This window comes from Pungitius pungitius, chromosome 3 (assembly GCF_949316345.1).
Source record: "Pungitius pungitius chromosome 3, fPunPun2.1, whole genome shotgun sequence".
Classification (NCBI taxonomy): Eukaryota; Metazoa; Chordata; class Actinopteri; order Perciformes; family Gasterosteidae; genus Pungitius; species Pungitius pungitius.
The window spans coordinates 20,060,144-20,075,359 of NC_084902.1; the positions used below are offsets into that span (position 1 = coordinate 20,060,144).

Below are 15,216 nucleotides of genomic sequence, written 5' to 3' on the forward strand. Positions count from 1 at the left end.
CACAGACAGCTACCCAATGAGGACTTGTATTCAATCTGAGCACAGATATTGACTCGTATTACTCGTATAATACTCGTACTCGGCAAAAGTGCTTTATCCGTACCGGATACTCGTTTCAGCCGAGTATCCGGCTCATCTCTAGTGGAAACCACAATGGAGATGAGAGAGCTGGTTGAACGCGTAGCCCACCTAGAGGCTAAGACACAGACTTGCCCCGTGGACAAAGACGAGGACAAAGAGGAGATGAGAAAAAGGAACAGAGGGAAGGAATCAAGAAAGGAGCCCGGCCACAGCACAGCGTGTGACTATGACAGGAGTTTCTACGCGTCCAACCCCCACCACTTTCACTGTCCGGCGCTTAACACCGGCCACAAAGCAGCAAGCAGCGAAAAATATGCAGAGTACCTTGACGCCAAGGTGCAAGCCGGTCGGCAGCTGCTGACGGAAAGAAAAGAACAAAAGAAAGAGGACCAAGAGTCTGACTCCAGCGAAGAAGAAGAGAATGAGACATGAACAATGGAGCTGAACTTGAGAGGACAGATGAAATTGGCCCCGACACAGCAACCAATGACCACTCGAAGTGGACTAAAAATGGGAGCATCAGGGTCCGGCAAGCCCAAACGTCGTAATCAAGGCGAAAAGATCTCAGAAATCAAAAACACCCCTCGAGACACAGAAGAGGAGGAGGAAGGTGAAGACCCAGCCACGCTCACCACCCAAGGGCCGCTGCGCCCAGTTCCCGGAAACGGGGGCATGATGCAGTTCACCCCGTACACCTTTGGGGACCTGGAAGCACTGGTGTCCAAGCTCCCTTCCCTCCACTCCGAAGCCCAACCATGGATGGACATGTTCCTGATTCTAACCGCCAGTAATGATCTAGGCGTGGGAGACATCAGGCTGCTCTAACCGAAGCCGCACGACAACTATACCAGCAGCAGACTCCCCAAACCTATCAGGTGCACGGACCACAGTAATATCCCCCCCAGCGAGGAGGATATGGACAAAGAGGAGGACCACCAAGAGGTGGAGGGATGCAGTCAAGGGCCTCCTTCTATTGTTACACCTGCGGGAAACCCGGTCACTATGCCTGAGACTGCCGCTCCGGCCCGCTCGGGAACGGAAGAGGAGGAGGGGGAGGACAAGGACAGTACCCACCGAGAGGCAAATATGGCCGGCCATCCGGGCCCGCAACGAGACCCTCCCCAGCAACAGCACCAAGCGTATGGCGGGGATTGGTGTGGAGAGCAATATTGACACACCCCACTACCTGCGAGGCAGGACATGGCCCACTTCGGACTAACAACTGAACCCCTACTCACATTGGTCATCATCAACAACGTACCACACGTGATGCTGGCAGACTCAGGGGCCACCTTCTCCTGCCTCACAACGCCCCAACCCGTCTCGGGCAAAACCCAACCGGTGGTGGGAGTTACGGGGCAGCCAGTACAACAAGATTATTCAATTCCTCTCCCTGTGCGATACAATAACCAAACATTGGAACACTCTTTCCTTTTATCCCCGTCCTGCCCGTTAACTTGCTCGGAAGAGACCTGATGTGTAAACTCCAACTCACTATATACATGGACAATAATGGCATCCATGTTTCTGACTCAGCTCCCCTCTCCTCTCTCAACAACCCCGTAAGAGTCATGGCCCTAAGACCCGAACCCGAGGTCCTCATGAAGGACGAAGAAGTGTATTGGCTGCGTCTCCTGGAAGTACGACCCGAGACGCCCGCTATCCAGTACGCATTCAATAAGCTCAAAGTCCGAATATTTTCTTTGCACCCTTACAAGACCCCATTGGACTATGTACACTGCACCATGAACGTGGCCGACGATCCAGACCATCCCTACACTGAAGATTGGGATACCAACATGGCCCACCTACGGCCTCCAGTCAAGTGCCAACATATATACTGTGGAAAAGAAGGAGTCGCAGCTAAAGTGATCCTCGATGACTGGCTCCAAGACTGGTACCAGCTAGGACCGGAAGCAGTGCCACATGTAACCTTGGCAGTGGGGTTCGGCCAAGAAGCCAGGGGCCTGGGACCCATGGTAAGAAGGGCCACCTCTCTCACATGGAGATCCACCCCCGAACCTGACCTCTTGAAAGCGGAAGAGGAGGATATTTGGGCTAGGTGTATCAGCAGCTCACCGGGAATCCATCCTGCACCACCCACGACCGCAGACTGTGGCTGGTATGCTTTCCTTTCTGGGCCTTACGGGATATAGCAGGTCACACATTCCAGACTACTCGTACCGAACCGCTCCACTGCGGTCCCTCATCGCCGAAGTGGGGGCCAGGAAAATCACAGGCACCCTGAATTGGACCCAGGAGCCCAACTGGGCATTTACAGACATCAAACAAGTTCTATCACAGGCGGCTGTTTTAATGGCCCCAGACTATACCTCCCCGTTCCATCTGGATGTTTCTGAACAAAACGCGCATCTCCATGCGGCCAAACTGTGTCAGATGCTGCTACCAGAGGCCCACGGACAGACCCACGAGGGACAGAAACAGACAGCCCTCAGAATGAACGCCCTATGGTGGCATCCCCATATGGAAAGCATAGTGAAGCTATTTTGCGAAGAATGCACAGTATGCGGTCAACACAACCCCAAGAAGCCCTTCAAAACGCCAATGGGATCATACCCTGTCCCCACCGCCTGCTTTCAAGATATAAGCATAGATTACACGGACATGGGAGCAGAGAACAGGGTACAGGGAAAGAGGTATTTGTTGGTAATGGTAGACAGGTTCTCCAGATGGGTGGAGGCGATTCCAACCAGGCACGAAGACGGGAAAACAGTGATTAAATGGCTAAACACCGAGCTTATCCCTAGATACGGAGTACCAAGACGTATTAGATCAGATAACGGGACCCACTTCAACAATTCCATGCTAAGAGATGTAGAGTCTAGCCTCCGTATTACTCACAGTTATGGGTCGGTCTACCACCTTCAGTCTCAGCGTCTGGTCGAGCGTGCGAATCAGACTCTAAAAGCCAAAATCGCAAAAGCATGCGCGGAAACAAAGCTAACTTGGGTTAAAGCCCTCCCACTGGCACTCATGGCAATGAGAACGACCAAGGGAGGGGGCACCCATCTTTAGGGTTGGGTATCATTTGAATTTCAACGATTCCGATTCCTGGTTTCGATTCCGGTTCCCAGCGATTTTCGATTCCGATTCTTTTAAGAGGCAGGGTCAAAAAAGTTTAGGTATAAGATATTTTAAATGAGCTAGCTAACCAAGGGTCTTTCTGAAGGAAATAGTCCGACCTTCTCCATCAATGTTAATTCTATGAACTTTTTATTAACTTTACTATGAATTTCTAACAGGGCTGTTTTCAACTACAATATAAATATAAAACTATGAACTTGAATGTTGTATAAACATTAAAAATTATTAATATATTTTAACAGGGGTACACTTTCCTCAAGAGAACTTTATTTTTGAAACTTCACAAAAACACATTTACACATGAGTGTATGATTCTGCAGGTACTTAAACGTTACCTTGCTCCCACTAATGGGCTAAACCCTTGGAGCCAGAGGAAAAGGCAGCGGAGGACAGTCGGCGCAGCGTGTCACAGACGGGGCACACATAGGGGGCTGCCAACTCTCCCAACCCCAAATCAGGGACACTTTCGCTGACGGGGGGGGGAGAGGGGGGTGCTAGCGATCGACGCGGGGAGTGCTAGCACAATCTTTTTTTTCTTTGCAGCGCCAGCCTCACTGCTCATTTTAACAGATAGGAGAGTTCCGCTCGGGCCACCCGGCACCCGAGCGCGCACACTGGTGTGATGCGTCACAAATTCACAACAACCGGGACGCTATCCATGTTCGATTGCGTTGTTATGCCAACACTTCGTTGGTGTTCAGCGGTTTCTATTTCCGGTCGGCGCCAGCGGACTGAGAATCGAAACTAGGAATCGAATTTTAAACTTTTGAACGATACCGGGTAAATCGCAAAGCTAGTCCCGATTCCAATCGATTCTCGATTCTCGATACCAAACCCTACCCATCTTACACCACATGAGTTAATGACAGGCCGGCCGATGCCTGGACCACCCAGGGGGGAGGTCACGTGCCCCCCTGGACGTCAGTCTGATAGAGAAGTCAGACTATATGCGCGAGCTAACATCTCTGGTCTCAGCCCTGTCTACACAGGTGGTGAAGGCGTTTGAGACGGAGCCAGAGGAACCACACATCGGGTAGGTGACTGGATCAGGGTCAAGGTCCACAAGAGAAAGTGGTCAGACCCTAGGTGGACTGGACCGTACGAAGTGAAGGAGGTTACATCACACTCGGTCCAGGTCAGAGGCAAATCAGGAGTGCCCTAGCACCACCTGTCACACTGTGCCCCAGCCCCTAGCCCAACTAGAACACTCCAGGAAGTGCGTGCCGATTTGGCACAGAACACCAATTAGGCGATGGGCGAACCAATTGCGCTCAGACGAATGTTCGGGGACCCTCACTCTTACCCTGAGGCAAGGGCCCGCCACAAACGCGATTATCTACCATGCGGGAAAAAGGTTTTATGCGGGTTGGGAATATTCGTTGTCACCATAGTGGCCCTTATGATATGGGGCCTTTAATGTCATTATCATCCAAATAAAGGGGGGGAACTCTCCCACAATATAACCATGCAGCCCCTAAGTAGGAAACCCCGCAGTGTACGCGGCGGTGGAACCGGCTACCAAGGGTATCCTAAACCAGTATGCGGGGCGCGATTAATGCTGAACTACACCCAAGGGACAACTACCGCCTTCACATTAGATCTTTGTTCAGTGATAGACTGTGGCGGTAATCCGGCGGGCTGGCGTGGATATGATGTCTACTTATGTGCGGACTATAGCGTTGCGCAATTTTGTGAACAAGAAGGGATAGATAAGAGTGACGCTATAGGCGGTTATTGCTACGGATGGACCCATGTGACTAAATATACTGGGTTATGGACCCCCAAGGAACCCTCTTCCCAGGTCATTGGAGCCATGTGGAATACAACGAGACTACTCTACCACTAGTAATCCCCTCACCCTATCTATTGTCAATATAACCGTAAGTGGGGCCAACCAATCGGATTTGGTTACACCGAACTCACCACCCAAGATGTACTTAGAATGTCCACAGGGTTCGGTCCCAACAATATTTGGATGCAGTGGCTAATTGGAAATGCTAACAAACAACATATGCAGGGGTGTGTGGCCTGCGCTTTCGGCCCAACCGTCAATGTTCACTGAGCCAGCCCCTCTCTACCCCGATTTTGTTTGTACCCCGGTTGTATGATGAATCTCACTAGAATGGCAACCCCGATTGAGAATTCGTCTAAAACCGGGTATTTCTCTCCTGTAAAGAGGGAGGGAAGCAGATATCTATGTTACAACTACGGGGAACATGTCAAGCAGGTGGGCAGCATCCCAACCTTGTGGTGCAACCGTACTTTAGATGGAAACTCCCTGGGACCATGGGCTCGGGCGGGACTCTTCTATTATTGCGGTGCACTTCGTTTGTATTCTAGAATTGACCCAGCTAAAACGTGTCTTGAGTTTTCGACGGAAGATGTAGAGGCTCTCTGCGGTCCTGATGTCGTCAGATAGCTCATTCCACCATCTGGGAGCCAGGACAGCAAAGATTCGCGATCTCGCCGAGGGCCTTTCTCTCAGTGAGGGAGGAACAAGCAGCTTGGCAGATGCAGAACGGAGTGTGCGGGTTGGGATATAGGGTTTCACCATGTCCTTGATGTAGACTGGACCCGATCCATTCACAGCACGGTACGTGAGTACCAATGTTTTGAACTGGATGCGGGCAGCCACTGGTAACCAGTGAAGAGAATGGAGAAGTGGTGTGGTGTGGGAGTATTTCGGAAGGTTGAAGACCAGTCGAGCTGCTGCATTCTGGATAAGCTGCAGTGGTCAAATAGCGGTAGCAGGGAGACCTCCCAAGAGAGTTACAGTAGTCAAGGCGGGAGATGACAAGAGCCTGAATCAGTACCTGCGCCGCCTTCTGAGTGAGAAGGGGTCGTATTCTCCTGATATTTGTAGAGCGTATATCTACAAGATTGTGTTGACGTTGCGATGTTGGAAGTCAGGGAGAGTTGGGAGTCGAGTGTCACGCCGAGGTTCCTAGAAGTCAGAGTGGGCGTTAACACGGAGTCGCCGAAGTTAACAGTCAGGTCCTGAGTGGGAGAATTTTTTCCGGGGAAGAAAAGTAGTTCGGTCTTGGTGGGGTTGATCTTCAGGTGATGAGCAAACATCCACTGGGAGATGTCAGTCAGACATGCAGAGCTCCGTGCGGCCACCTGAGTGTCCAAGTCGGGGAAGGAGAGAATTAGTTGTTATTAGTTAGTAGTTGGGTGTCATAGCTGTGATAGGAAAAACCATGCGAGCAAATTCAATTCAATTCAATTCATTTTATTTTGTATAGCCCAAAATCGCAAATTACAAATTTGCCTCAGAGGGCTTTACAGTCTGTACACATGCAACATCCTCTGTCCCAAAATCCTCACATCGGCACAGGAAAAACTCCCCAAAATATGAAAAAACCCTTCAATGGGGAAAAAAGGGAAGAAACCTTAGGGAGAACGTCAGAGGAGGGATCCCTCTCCCGGGATGGACAGACTGCAATGGATGTCATGTGTACAGAATCAACAATGTAAAAGATGTACAATACATTCAATTTCTCTAACAGAAATGGTACAAGTAATTGCAAGTAGCAGAACAGGTGTACGGCAGGACCACCACAGGGACAAACACCATCAGATAGAACCACCATCCACACAGGCTTCTGTGGGGAGGGAGGGCAGAAAGATGTTGGTTTTTGATGACAGTAATATGAATCATATTTAAAGTAATGATGAGGGCAGCAGCAGGTGTCAGCGTATGGAATTCCGTTTTAGTCAAAATTAAATAAATGAACAAATACACGGTAATGCATAATGACACTGTATTTCCTAATAAATAAATGAATAAATACACGGTAATGCATAATGACACTGCATTTCATAATAAATAAATGAATAAAAACACGGTAATGCATAATGGCACGGTAATGCATAATGACACAGTATTTCATTTCACGTTCTTATATGCAAATCAGGGGGCGTGGCTATCTATCACATTCAGAACAGACGACAGAGCCGTGTGCCGTCGACACCGCTAGCGAACGCGGAAGCACCCCCCCGATCGAATTGGGTCGCCGCTTGTCATTAAGGGGTAAAGGTGGGTCCCGAAGCCAGACAAGTTGAGAACTACTGGGCTAAGGGACGTGAGAGTGTTGACATAATAGAAGACGTCGGTGGGCTCCGAGATAGCATGCTAGCATTAGCGGATCAAATCGATCAACATGGGTTATCTGCAGATACTATTTTGACACATATTGAGGGTTTTCTGGAAGTACTAGGGCTTGCGGTTCCGACTTCGGCAGCTCCAGACAAACGGCCCACCAGTTGAGAAACCTTAGCCAGCCCTTTTTGCACACGTCTCGATTGTCTGTTCTGAATGTGATAGATAGCCACGCCCCCTGATTTGCATATAAGAACGTGAAATGAAATACTGTGTCATTATGCATTACCGTGCCATTATGCATTACCGTGTTTTTATTCATTTATTTATTATGAAATGCAGTGTCATTATGCATTACCGTGTTTTTATTCATTTATTTATTATGAAATGCAGTGTCATTATGCATTACCGTGTATTTGTTCATTTATTTAATTTTGACTAAAACGGCATTCCATATCAGCGGAGCCATGCCAGGAGTCAGAACCGGGGTCCGCACGAAACTATGATCCACGGAGACCTGCTAGGCGAGAAAGCACAAAAAACTCCCGGAAAGAAGCTTAATTAGTGATGTACATTAATAAAACATGGATGATTCTGGGAGGAGAGTGAAAGAGGGGCTTGGTGTGTCCTAAGAAGTCCCCCGGCAGTCTAAGCCTAAAGCAGCTTAACTAAGGGCTGGTCCAGGCTAACCTGAGCCAGCCCTAACTATAAGCAATATCAAAGAGGAACGTTTTAAGCTTTATCTTAAATGAACTGACCGAGTCTGCCCCCCGGACTGAAAGTGGAAGCTGGTTCCACAAAAGAGGAGCTTGATAACTGAAGGCTCTGGCCCGCATCCTACTTTTTAAAACTCTAGGAACCACAAGTAGCCCAGCATCTACGGAGCGTTGATGCCTTGTAGGGCAATACGGTGTTACAAGCTCTTTAAGATAGGACGGTGCCTCACCAGCAAGTGCCTTGTAGGTGAGGAGAAGTACCTTAAATTCTATTCTTGATTTAACAGGAAGCCAGTGCAGAGAAGTTAATACAGGAGTTATATGATCCCATTTCTTAGTTCTTGTTAATACACGTGCTGCAGCATTCTGAATCAGTTGGAGAGGTTTAAGCGATTTATAAGAGCAGCCTGATAACAAAGAATTACAGTAATCCAGTCTAGATGTAACAAATGCATGAACTAGTTTTTCTGCATCACTTTGAGACAGGAAGTTCCTGATTTTCGATATATTCCGTAGATGAAAAAAGGCAGTCCTTGAAGTCTTCTTTATATGAGAGTTGAAGGACATATTCTGGTCGAAGAGAACTCCAAGATTTCTGACGGTGCTGTTGGATACCAGAGCAATTCCATCCATAGAGACTGTATCACGTGACAGCTGACTTCGAAGGCGCTCTGGGGCTATCATGATAACTTCCGTTTTTTCCGAGTTTAACATCAGGAAGTTGCAGGTCATCCAAGTTTTGATGTCTCCAAGACAATCCTGAAGTCTAACAAGTTGGTTGGTGTCTTCTGGCTTGATCGATAGATACAGTTGAGTATCGTCTGCATAACAATGAAAGTTTATGCGGTGTTTTCTGATAACGTCGCCCAAAGGAAGCATGTACAGGGTAAATAGAATCGGTCCAAGCACAGAACCTTGTGGGACTCCGTGACCAGCATTGGTGGTCCTCGATGATTCACCGTTCACAAACACAAACTGGGATCGATCCGATAAATAAGATTTAAACCAGCTGAGTGCAGTTCCTTTGATGCCAATCAAGTGTTTCAGTCTCTGCAGCAGGATACGGTGATCGATGGTGTCAAATGCAGCACTGAGGTCCAGCAATACAAGAAAAGATACAAGTCCTTGGTCCGATGCAAGTAAAAGATCATTTGTAATTTTCACCAGTGCTGTTTCTGTGCTATGATGCACTCGAAATCCTGACTGGAAATCCTCAAACAAAGCATTGTTTTGTAGAAAGTCAGATAATTGATTCGTGACAGATTTCTCCAGGATCTTAGCGAGGAAGGGAAGATTAGAGATGGGTCTGTAGTTAGCCAACACCTCTGGAGCTAGAGTAGGTTTCTTCAGAAGAGGTTTAATTACAGCTACCTTGAAGGACTGTGGTACATGTCCTGTCAACAAAGACAGATTCATAATAACCAGTAGGGATGTGCTAATTAACGGAAAAACTTCCTTAAGCAGCTTAGTTGGAATCGGATCCAGGAGACAAGTGGAAGAGTTGGATTTCAAAATTGTAGAAGTCAGTTGATCAAGGTTGATGGAAGAGAAACCATCCAAGTAGGTATCAGGGCCCAGGGCTGCATCCAAGGATCCTACATCCGAGGACGGGTTGGCTCCGGTTGGGGGTAGTAGACCATCAATTTTCTCTTTGATAGTCAGAATCTTATTATTGAAGAAGTTCATAAAGTCGTTACTACTGAGGTCCACACGGAATACACGTTACGGAGAGCCTTCTTATATGTTTTAACGCTGTCTTGCCAAGTTAGCCTAGATCCTTCTGATTTGGTGGAACGCCATAACCGCTCAAGTATCCGCACAGTTTGCTTTAAGTTCCGGGTTTGAGAGTTATACCAAGGGGCGAACTTCCTTCTTGTTGCCATTCTTCTTTTGATGGGAGCAATACCGTCCAGTGCCATTCTCAAAGAGCCTGGCAGTATCGACAAGATGGTCGATTTGTGACGGATTGAAGTTTTCACAGGAGTCTTCTGATATCTTGAGACAGGACACTGAACAACAAGCAGAGGGAATGGCTTCTTTAAATGAGGCTACAGCGGTATCCAATAAACATTGACTGTAGAAACCCTTGGCAGGAGGAGGAGATTCTGGCAGTAGAAATTCAAAGGTTATCAGACAATGGTCGTACAGGAGAGGGTTCTGTGGAAAGATTGTTAAGTGTTCTATCACAATACCATACACAAGAACCAAGTCGAGCGTGTGGTTAAAACAATGAGTTGGTTTGTTTACAGTCTGACAGAAACCAATTGATTCCAGCAAAGAGAGAAATGAAGTACCAAGGCTGTCGTTATCGACATCCACATGAATGTTAAAGTCACCCACTATAATTACCTTGTTCGTTTTAAGGACCAAACTCGTTAAGAACTGTGAAAATTCACATAAAAATTCAGAATAAGGACCTGGGGCACTGTACACTATTACAAAGAGAACCGGTCAGAAGAGATACCGGTCTGTAGTTGTTTTCTTCAGAAGGGTTGAGGTGGGTTTGAGGAGTGGGTTAACTCTTGCCTCCTTCAGAGAGTTGGGGAAACAGCCAGATAACAGATCATTGTTAAGGAGACAGGTGAGGAAAGGAAGAAGATCGGGGGAGATCGACTGTAGAATGGAATGGGGTCGAGGGGGCAGGTGGTGGGACGGGCAGAGGTTACCAAGGTAAGAACTTTGTTAGGAGACAGGGGTATGAAACAGGGAAGTGAGGGCGATTGGGGCGAGGTCTGTGCGATATAACTGGAAGGAGGTGGGTTGGAGAAGGAGGAGCATAAGTCAGCTATTTTTTTGTTAAGTAGGTGACAAAGTCTCCTGGAAGAAGGGTGGAGGGGGGAGGAGGACTGGGGGGTTTGAGGAGGTTAGTGAAGATAGAAAATAGTTTTTGGGGGTTGAAAAATGAGGACCCAATTCTGGATTGGGAAAGCGCTTTTTGCAGCAGAGATGGAGGCAGAAAAAGAGGAGAGAAGCGACTGAAACGCATGCAGGTCTTCAGGTTGTTTGTATTTACGCCATTTTCTTTCGGATGCTCGCAGAGTGGCTCTCATAGCACGCACCGGTTAAGACAACCACGGAGCCGGAGGGGATCTGCTAGCCCGTCGAGTCTTAAGCGGACATAGCGAGTCGAGAGAGGAGGACAGTTGTTAGGAGAGTTTCTGCGGCAACGTTCAGATGCAAGAGTGCGGTTGAGGGGAGAGCCGATGGAACGGAAGAGGCCAGGGAGGGGGGAGAGAGTGAGCGAATGTTGCGGCGGACAGGTATAGAGTCGATTGAAGGGGTGGGGTCGTTATTTGGGAAGAGCGAAAGAGAGTATGAGACAAAGTAGTGATTAGAGACATGGAGTGGAGTTACAGTGAGGTTAGTTGTAGCGCAGTTCCTAGTGAAGATGTAGTCAAGGTGATTGCCAGCTTTATGAGTAGGAGGGGAGGGATTGAGTGACAGTGCAAAGGAAGAAAGTAGGAGTATGGGGTCAGATGACTTCTCTGTTGCAATGTTGAAGTCTCCTAGGAGGATGAGTTGAGGGCCATTTTCAGGGAGGTTTGACAGGACGATGTCCAGTTCTTCCAGAAAATGACCCAAAGAGCCTGGCGGATGGTAGAGGTACATGTACATTCACTTTGTCACTTTCACTTTCTGTTTAGCTGGTGCACTTTCTGTATTTTTTTTATTTTATTTTTTTTATTTCTAACTAACCCGGATCTTTAGCGTACTAACCCATAGCATATATTTTATTATACTTTTATTTTTATTTTATTGCTGCACTACGTTGTTATTATTGTACTGTCTTCCGTCATGCACCAACTACCAAGTCAAATTCCATGTCTAACATATAATGGCAATAAACGTTTCCTGATTCCTCAGAAGTTACAGATAACACCTTTAGAGGTCTGGAGGGTCTCACATATAGAGCCTTACACTTAAGTACTTTTTGAATTATACTGGCATTGAATTGCTTGCCATCCCTCAACCCTGGTGCGATCAACTTGTTGCCACAAGCCATCAGTAGTTCACAGCTGTACAGGTGCATTTGTAGCTGTAGGATGCATTTGTATATTTACTGCGATACAATCAGGGTTCGAAATGACTTAGGACTCTTGGGGGGTCCCCTAAAATGTAACTATAAAAAATACTGAAGACTACCTTGCTACACTATATACTGCAGGCAAAATTATATCAACATATTTTGAAGGTGGGATAATGGTCTTGGGATGTTTTCATGGTTTAAAATCATCAACTAAATCCGCACAGGAAAGCCTGTGACTCTCCATAGCTCACTGCGTAGAGCAGCAGACTCATTGCCTTTAAGATGTTTTGACCCACGAGGGTTTGAATCCTGATCGTTCCGATCTTTTTTTAAATATATTTTCTTAAATACATGTTTTCATACGTGGTTGTGATGTAGTGCTCACTTATACAATCGTGAACGCTGCAATGGATTTATATGATGCGTTTTGTAGATTTTCAGCAATATGTTTGTGAATGTACACTGGGTATCTAAGTTAGTTAATGCAACTTTTGATATAGGAACACCAACTCCAAATATTTTACTATAATTAATATTATGGAGATATAAACATAATCGAAGCACTTACAAGATTTTCATTAGGGATTTCACTCTTTGTGAGGCTTCGTTTTTGCCGCGTTCAACAATAACATACGTGTCTGCGCCATAGACCACAACAACAATCTGTGATGCTATTAGCTGCCCTGATTGCTGCCCTATCGCGCTAGGAAATAAATAAATAATTTCTTATGAATATAAAACGTCACTAAAGACCTTTTCACAATCATTTTTAATGTTAAAAATATTTGTCGGGGACCCCCCAAAATCTAAAAATAAATTCTTATAGGGGGTCCCTAATGACTTACAGGGGGTACGGGACCCCCCAGACCCCCCTCATTTCGAACCCTGGATATAATAGCTGTAGAGGCATTTGTGCTCCTTGGACACCATCTTTCCTAACAGTCCAACATCAAGCAAGTGCAACACAAGTTGGCCTATATGATCATAAGGTCAGAATACACACAAAATTGTGAAAAATCGATACAATTTTCATTGTTGTTTTTCAATAAAGGGGAGAAATTGCACTTTAATTATGTATCCATCTTTAAATTACCCAACCCACACAGCTTTAGTTTTTTTCACCTCAAACACACATCTGTAAAATGATGTAATTCATACTTATGGAAATAACTATGTAGTCATAATCAGATACGGACAATAGGCCTTCATAGCCGTGCATAATCAATGCTATGATTTTACCATGTTGTTTTCTGTGCTGTGGGTTAATACTAATATGAATGCCATTTGTTAAGTGTTCAAAAAGCTGGGCAGCAACAAGCTGGTAAAAAGGGAACCTTACTGTCACAGGCAGGCGCTCCCCGTCCCCGGAATATTGAGGTGCGAAGATCGGGACCTCAGTCACCCCTCTGTTTTGAGCCATAATGGTTTGTGCCATCTGGGATCAGCCCACCGACTCACCTGGGGCTCGTCACTAATCAGGGCCAGCCCTGTACTTAAGCCTGTGACTCCCCAAAGCTCCTTGCGAAGTCTTGTGCATGTTCCATCACATTCTGAGCGTTTTCCCGATCTCCTGTTCTTGCCTGTTATTGACCTCTCGTTTGTCCCAGACCTCGTTCCTTCCTGCCTGATCCTCAACGGTACTTCTGCCTAGCTCCACGCAATCCCGGCTTTCGACCACCCGCCTGTACTCCGGATACGACCACGCCTCACCCCCTGACGGTGCCTCTGTTTATCCCCGCTCTCCTGGCTTTCGACCCTCTGCCCGCCTACTGGACTCGACTACGCCTAACCCTTGTCTGTACTTCCCCAATAAAGCTGCGCTCTGCGCTTGGGTTTCACTCCTGTCTCTTGTGGTGCGTTACACTTACAAATGTTTTATTTATTACTATCATAGATAAATATTCCAGCATCTCATTTGTGGTATCATATCCAAAGTATCAGGTATTGTAATATTTTGGCAGGTATAATATCGAAGTCATCATTTTGGTATCGTGACAACCCTACAGGTGAAACTCGAAAAATTAGAATATCGTGCAAAAGCTCATTACTTTCAAGTAATTCAACTTAAAAGGTGAAACTAATATATTAGTGAATGTATGTATATACGTACTATAGCCATAATCATCAAAATTATATAAAATAAAGGCTTAAAATAGCTCACTTTGCATGTAATGAGTCTATATAATATAAAAAAGATTACTGAAAGTAATGAACTTTTGCACGATATTCTAATTTTCGAGTTTCACCTGTAGATGGTACAGCGTTTTCTGTTGGACTGTCAAAAAAAAAAACAAGTCAAGACGAGCTAACGTGAGCTACTTAGGCTAATACCAATATGCTAGCTAACAAGCAACATTACCGTTACTATGCTAGCTAGGCAGCATTAGGACTATGTGAATAAGTGCAATTTCAGTTATCCTAAACAATACAAAAAAATAATTCAACCTACTTAGTTCTTGGTTTAGATTTCCATGTGATGTAAGTAACTAGTGAGATTCGCAAGAGTGTCTCAGTAATGTGTGTGAGAGTATTTCAATAGCGAAATTAAGAGTGTTTCATCAGCATATGTAAGAGTGTCTCAGTAGTGCGGGTGAGAGTGTCTCAGTCGTCAAGTCCTAAAAGGCACCTCATATACTACTGCTGTCTGTTCGTACCTCCCCTGTTACAATTTCATCTTTAGGGATCAATGGACTTGAGTGTTGTTTACAGTAAGAATATTGCACGATTCACAAGATCTAGGATCAATCTGGGAGGAACAAAAGTAAAATCACTGGAGTCCTCTGTCATATTTGAACAAATTGTTTAATTAAGGGTGGATCACTTCCTTAAATCTAGCTATTTTTGTGAGGAAGTCAATTTAACTCTAACTAACTAGCTTGAATTGGAAATTTAATAGAAGAATCCTTTTGAAATTGAGTAATTTTGGTCTGACCCACTGATGGAGCTTAACTGGACATAGTTAAGTGTCGATGCCGACAATTTGATTAAAAATATATATATATTTCCCGCACAGAATGCTGCCTCCCCCTGCTGGCAAGAGCTACCCTGACTACTTCCTATTACCCCGTTTTGAAATGACTGAAAGTTTATAAGCCAAACAACAACATCAGGAAACGTTTATTGCCATTATATGTTAGACATTCATGGAATTTGACTTGGAGGTTGGTGCATGACGGAAGAGAGTA

General features: G+C 45.9%; 1 pseudogene; it reads right to left on the minus strand.

Moving 5' to 3' along the window:
- Nucleotides 1-5,449: 5,449 nt before the first annotated feature.
- Nucleotides 5,450-11,697, minus strand: LOC134126956 (uncharacterized; annotated as a pseudogene).
- Nucleotides 11,698-15,216: the final 3,519 nt, after the last annotated feature.